The sequence below is a fragment of the Nycticebus coucang genome, chromosome 2, assembly GCF_027406575.1.
Source record: "Nycticebus coucang isolate mNycCou1 chromosome 2, mNycCou1.pri, whole genome shotgun sequence".
In the NCBI taxonomy this organism is placed as follows: Eukaryota; Metazoa; Chordata; class Mammalia; order Primates; family Lorisidae; genus Nycticebus; species Nycticebus coucang.
This window is the reverse complement of record NC_069781.1, coordinates 77,370,394-77,376,685: the sequence shown is the minus strand read 5'-3', so window position 1 is coordinate 77,376,685 and position 6,292 is coordinate 77,370,394. Positions and strand designations below refer to the sequence as shown.

At 40.1% G+C, this 6,292-nt stretch overlaps 1 pseudogene; it reads right to left on the bottom strand.

Moving 5' to 3' along the window:
• Positions 1-679: 679 nt before the first annotated feature.
• LOC128597119 (60S ribosomal protein L7-like) lies at positions 680-1,821 on the bottom strand (annotated as a pseudogene).
• Between the last annotated feature and the right edge of the window lie 4,471 nt (positions 1,822-6,292).

The following is a 6,292-nucleotide window of genomic DNA, read 5'->3' as shown; positions in this document are numbered from 1 at the left end:
ACCTCCTTGATATCTTCCCCCTGGGTCTTGAGATCCAATGCTCCCATGATGTTGGGTTGTTTTTCTCTGACTGGCAGTGAAATTCTTTAGAGACAGAACTGCATGACTGACTTGAGACTTAAGTAACTGGTACCTCTGCTGCCCAGAGTGTTGTCTTCACAGACTCCAGTCAGGTAACTAAATCTTTATCTCCTGGGGTAGCTGTGACACCAGGAGCCTACCAAAGGATGGCAATCATGCTGCAATCAATAGAATTCAAATTCAAATTATCCAGCATTATGCCTGCTTGCAATTCAAAATCAAATTCATCAGTGGCAAAGGTCTCATCATCTTATCAGAAAAACCCTCTTAGAATCTATTACACTCATTACACTTGTGTACTTAATTCCTACTGATACCCAATTTGAATCATCTTCAAATCAGTTTATGATAATCAAGCAGTCCAAAATGACCTCCAAAATTCTGGACAAACATGAAAACTAGAGAAGCATGACAGAGCCTCGTACTTTGTCAGGAGGGAGGGATTTTCCACCTTGGGTCTCCTTCGCCTCTTCCCATTTTTGCCTTCAAGACCGGATTTCTGCCATTTCTTGGTGTTTTGTTTTGTTTTGCTTTTTCTAATTTGAAAGCAGTCACTACGTTAACTGACCAGATTACAAAAATAATCAGGGCAGATGCCTTAGTTCATTATTCTAGTAAGCCTGTTGATCCAGTCTTCCTTGTTGCCAGCATCTCCACTTTCTACAAAATAAGTAGTCTTTTTCTTCATTGTACCCCATAGAGACAATAATTTGAAGGGCCACAGGAAATTACTTGCTTCTTTGGAGCATTTTCCAACAGTATAGATCTCATGAATAAGATCCTTCATGCAGATGATGCCATATTTACCAAGAGATTGAGCAAACTGTTACCTGTCAATGCAATTACCTCTTATTAATTTTGCCATAAACTCACTTGCAGATAAACTCATATACTGACTTCAGATTAGGGACAGTAAGAAAGGGGCTTCAAGGAGGATGGGAGGAAAACCTGGCTGCTGAACCAGGAAGTCTGAAGGGCCCATAGGATTGTGGGTATGAAGTAACCTAGGTAACCAATGACCAATAGAAAGAGACCATCCATGACCAATAGAAAAGAGCAATACTGCCAGGAGGCTCAGAGGGGCCAATGAAAGACTTGCAACCAAATTCAAATGAAGAGAGTATTTAACCCCTGCAGGCCTGTGCCTCTGCGTCTCTCTCCCAGATGAGAGGGACCCACTTCCAACTCTCTTTGGAGGTGCCCTAAACTTTCTCTCTGTTCTTCCTAAATAAAATCTCTCTTTATTACCCTGAAACTTGTGTAGGTCACTTTTACTTTCTATCCCCACTGCCTGTGCTCCGGTTTTATTTTTCAGTTTCCACTCACTTTTGCTTTTATTACTGTCATGCCTCAGTTGAATTTTCTAGCTCAGGCAAGTAATCAAAACAGGTCAATTAGGTTCAGGGAACTGAAACCCCTGACCCCCATCAACCCCCCAATAAGCTCCATGCAATATGTGATTCCACAAACCTCAGCATATTAATCTAACCTTTGCTGAGCTCAACAAGGGTTGCCTTGAAGATCTGGCAAAGGCAAAGAAGCTGCAACACCTTTCAGACCTTTGGACTCACACCATGGGTGCCTCCGGCCCTGATGACAAATGCCAATTTGGGTTCTGCAAGTGCCAGCTTTTGTTGCCATCCTAGCCATTCAAATCTCAGTTCTGTACATTTGCCCACATTCCTTGTGATAATGCTTCGCTTTTTTATAGATAAGCTTTCTCCTTGCCTTTTGAAGCATGTTTTGGGCATACTTCTTTTTCAGACACTTGATCTTCAGCTCTGCTAAACTCCCTTGCTTTTTCTTAAGGTTTCTGGCACAGCAGGAGCCATCTTTTCCTTCTCTTTATGCCAGCACCAGTCCCTCTCTCTGACGACCAATACAAATCCACACCAAGGAAGAAAATGTACTAGGCTGAAAGAATGCTGCGAGGCACCAACGCTCAGATTTTAAGGGAAAAAGCCTAGGATTCTTAAGCCACCACCACCCGGTTCAAATCTCAAGCTCTGCATGCTGAAAGCAAAGGACAGATGGCAGGGACCCTTGAACCATTTTCTGGACAAGGACAAACTCAACTCAGAGATTCTGCACCTCTCTGGAAAAAGCCTCTAGGGAGGACTGAGCCTCGACCCGACAAGCCAATTCTGTACATATTTCATCCTCGTGTCTTGTTCCTGGCCTCTTCAAAACCGCTTCCTGAATGAAGGCTGCACTTCAATCTAGCTTGGCATCCCCACAAGTGACACAGAATGTCATAGATGCACAGCTAAGTGGGAAAAGGTGCAAGCTACAGTCAGATAGGGAGAAAGTGAGATGAAAGGTCTTTGCTTCTGATGATGGAGAAGCTATTTCTTGGTGTTTTGGTCACTGTTTTCTTCCTCTGCCAGGCAACTCTAACATCCTGGCATTGATGAGGAGCCAGGGAGTCCACGCCTGTGGTGCAGAATACCCATGTATCTCTGCCCAGGAGGCAGTGCATCTCTATTTATCATGGTAGGAAAAATACCAGCATATGCATAAAACAGCTTGCCTTTGGGTCTTCAGAACCCAGGAGCAAAAATAAGTCCAAAAACTCTAATATATTTTCCAGTGTGTGTCCCAGAAGTTTGGAAAAAACTCCATAAATTGCTTTTGTTTCCATTTTTATGGCCGTGGGCGGGGGAGGGAGAATATCTATCAAATTTAGTATATGCATTTTACTTTGTGGCACTCTGAGATTCAACCATATCATCTTTAACAAAAACAGAGCAACCTTTAAAATAGAATTAAAGAAAAAAAAAACAAAACCTTCTACCAGAGGCATGGTCTGAACCAGTGCCAAAGATTTCAAGCTGTTGAACCCGCAAAGGAGTCAGATAAATCAGAATGAGTGTAACAGATCTGATCTATTTCAGCTCAGATTAACCTCTTTACTCTGTCTTCAATAGCCAAAAAGCCTGGGTCGCAGGAATAAAAATGTCTAATAAAGCAGAACCTCGAGAAAAAAAAATAAAAGAAGCAAGCTGTATAAAGGAAAGTGAGACGTGTGACTGTTGGTTATACATGGTTGGGCTATGGTCAGGATTGAGAGAGAGGGAAGCATTCTTTATCGTGCCAATCCAAAAGGCAGATTTATTTCACTTGTATGGAATAATTCCAGATCCCAGTGATAATTTTCATTAGTTGGCAACAGCTGCTTATAGGTCAGGTAACAATAGCATTGAAAAACCTCATAATGAACAACTGTGGATTTCACATTGGTGTTAATTGTATTTCATGCTCTTCTAAAGCCTAAAGCAGACTGTGTGAAAAAGACAGAACCGGGTTCTGCTTTTCTGATTTTTTCACCCGGTGGAGAAAGCCCTTTCCAAATCTTCAGAAGGAAGATTGGGGTTGACAAGATGATCCTAAGTCATAGACCAGGTGGGTCTTTCTTTCTGGGGGAAGGTCTGTGGATGTTTTCTAAAAAAGAAGGGCATCCCATTAGAGGTAAAAGGAGTTTGGGGTAAAAGGAGGTGAGGAGATATGTGGAGGAGTCCAGGTGGAGACCGAGACTGAGACAGATTTTGTGTAAGATGAGCAAGGAAATTAACACAGGGGTCTTGTCCTCTGTGTCAGTCTCATGTTTGGTTTAATCTTAAGTATTACAGTGAGTAGAATGGTCCACATAAATCCAGGCCCGAAAGGTTTGGCTGGATAAGTGAGCTAGGCCAGTAGTTCTCACTTTATTATATTATTAGCTAACATATTATTATCTAACATAGTGTCAGAATGCAGATGCTGATTCAGCAAGTCTAGGGTGGGGCCCAAGATTTCTAAGGAGCACCCATGTGATGCTGAATGCTCTAGGTTCTTGGGCCACATTCCTAGAACTGTGCTATAAACCCCATGCACTTAAGCAGTTGTGGGGATTTACAACTCTGAGCACCCTCGAAATTTTGAACTGTCTGGGATAAGAGACATTATACAAGCTGGCCTCTGGTGATGTCAAGGGCATCAGTGCAAAGGTACATTGTCCCAGTTCTGATTCTATGAAATCATAGCTCACTAGGGTTTCTCCAAAGAATTTATGGTGCTATGGCCACTAGCTTTGTTTACATTTTGAGAGTAGTCATTTTCCAATTCACTTGTGGGTATTCTAGAGTGAGCTGGGACAAGGTTTTGGGTATGTGTTAATGTCTGTTACTCTTCTTCAGCTCTGATATTTAGAAATATTGCTCAGATACAGGAAAATATAAATTTTAAGCAACCACACATTTTCTTGTTTGAAAACTCCATTACTACTTAAATATTTAATGAAAAGGACAACAGTATTAACATCAGGCCAAGAGTGGCAATCTTTTTCTTTCTTTTTTTTTTGCGATAGTCTCACTCAGTTGCCCTGAGTAGAGTGCTGTGGCTTCATAGCTCACAGCAACCTCAAACTCCTGGGCTTAAGTAATCCTCTGGCCTCAGCTTCCTGAGTGGCCAGGAATATAGGTGCCCACCCCATTACTTGGCTAGCTTTTCCATTTTTAGTGGAGACGGGGTCTCACTTTGCTCAGGCTGGTCTCGAACTCCTAAACTCAGGGAATCCACCCACCTTGGGAGGCCTCCCAAAGTGTTAGGATTATAGGAGTGAACTATCATTCTGGGCCATCTTTTAGTACAGTGTGAGATTTAGCATACAGTAGTCTCACTTTAACACAACTCCTCTGTTCTGTAATAAGATCAAGAAGCTTTACATGAATTGTTATAAATCAATATATAATATTAACATGTATATTTAATTTTTAATTTTATTACTTTATCCATAAGAATTTTTATTATGAAAATTATGAATTACAATATTAGGAAATTCACCTATAATGAGTGTGTATGACATTCCCTCAAAATATGCAAACTATGTTTCATTAGAGATACTGATGAGATGTCAAAGTCCTGCTCACCATAGAGTAGGCGAAAATTCATGACTTAGTAGGGAAATCAGAACCAGATCCATAGGCTTGAGGATTTCTCACATGTGGAGATAGTTGGAGTTATAAGATAGAAGAGATAATCCAGTAGGATCTTTGGGAATGTCTCTTGCATTCTAAAATCTCCTTCTTATTCCAGCTAAGATGCCCTTTATTTTATAAATCTTCTACCTCTAGACAAAACATTGAGCAATCTTATTAAAGCTGAAAGGGATTTGGGGGTCATCTAATATAACCAGGGTGACCATATGACTTATCTGTCAAGCTGAGGCAATCTTGATGATGTAATGGAGAAGAGCTAGTAATTATGCTAGAAAAACATATGTAACTTAGAACTGTCCTCAAAAACTGAGATTTGTGGATATCCTGAATATAATACAACCTTCAAATGAAGATAAAAATCCACCCAACAGCATCCCAAACGGTTGCTCATCTGATGTCTTTGCTTGAATACCTGGGTAAAGGTTCTCATCCTGAACCGGGGAGCTTACTCCACTTGGATAGGTTTAGTTGAAAGAATAAATGTTCTGTCAAAGCCTTTCAAAGCTGTTTCATGATACACTTTATGGGGAGTTTTATGATAGGCCAAAATTAATTCTAGGAATTTTAGAGTCTGTAATAAAAGTAAATCTACTTGTTTCTGGGAAGTATGCATACATTGAGAATGAATCATCACTGACTTAATTTATTCCTTAAATATTTGGTGACCATGCGTTAACTTTTAGAGATTAATCAGGTATGGTGCAGAGTCTTCAGAAACTTGCTATTTGCAGGGGTAGAGGGGATAAAATTGCATGATAACACTTATCCCATAATATTTTATTTTTATTAACTTATACAAGTTTTATGGGAATAAAGAAAAGGGAAGGCCAATTCAATGTTGGCATGACAGGAAAGATACCTTAAAGAAAGAGGCAGGTGAATAGATGAACAGAAGACCTTTGTCTAAGTCCTTCTTAGACAAAGAAGGTGGACAAAGCTGCTAAACAGAACATACAACATGTACAGGGATGACTCTGGCATTTCATGTTAGATGACTCAATGGTTCTTAGAATTCATTCCACTCATTAATTTGCAGATTAAGTGACTTGAAAATTTTTATGTTTAAGAGATAGATTCTTAGATTTGTTAATATTGTATATTTTAGAATAGATGAAGCTGACTTGTAAATTCTTCGATTCTCCCAAGAGAGGATCCTTGGAAGTCCTGGTTCCTGTATTTGCAGTATAAATACTGCAAAAAAAAAAAAAATGTGAATTAGGTGATCTCAAGGCTCC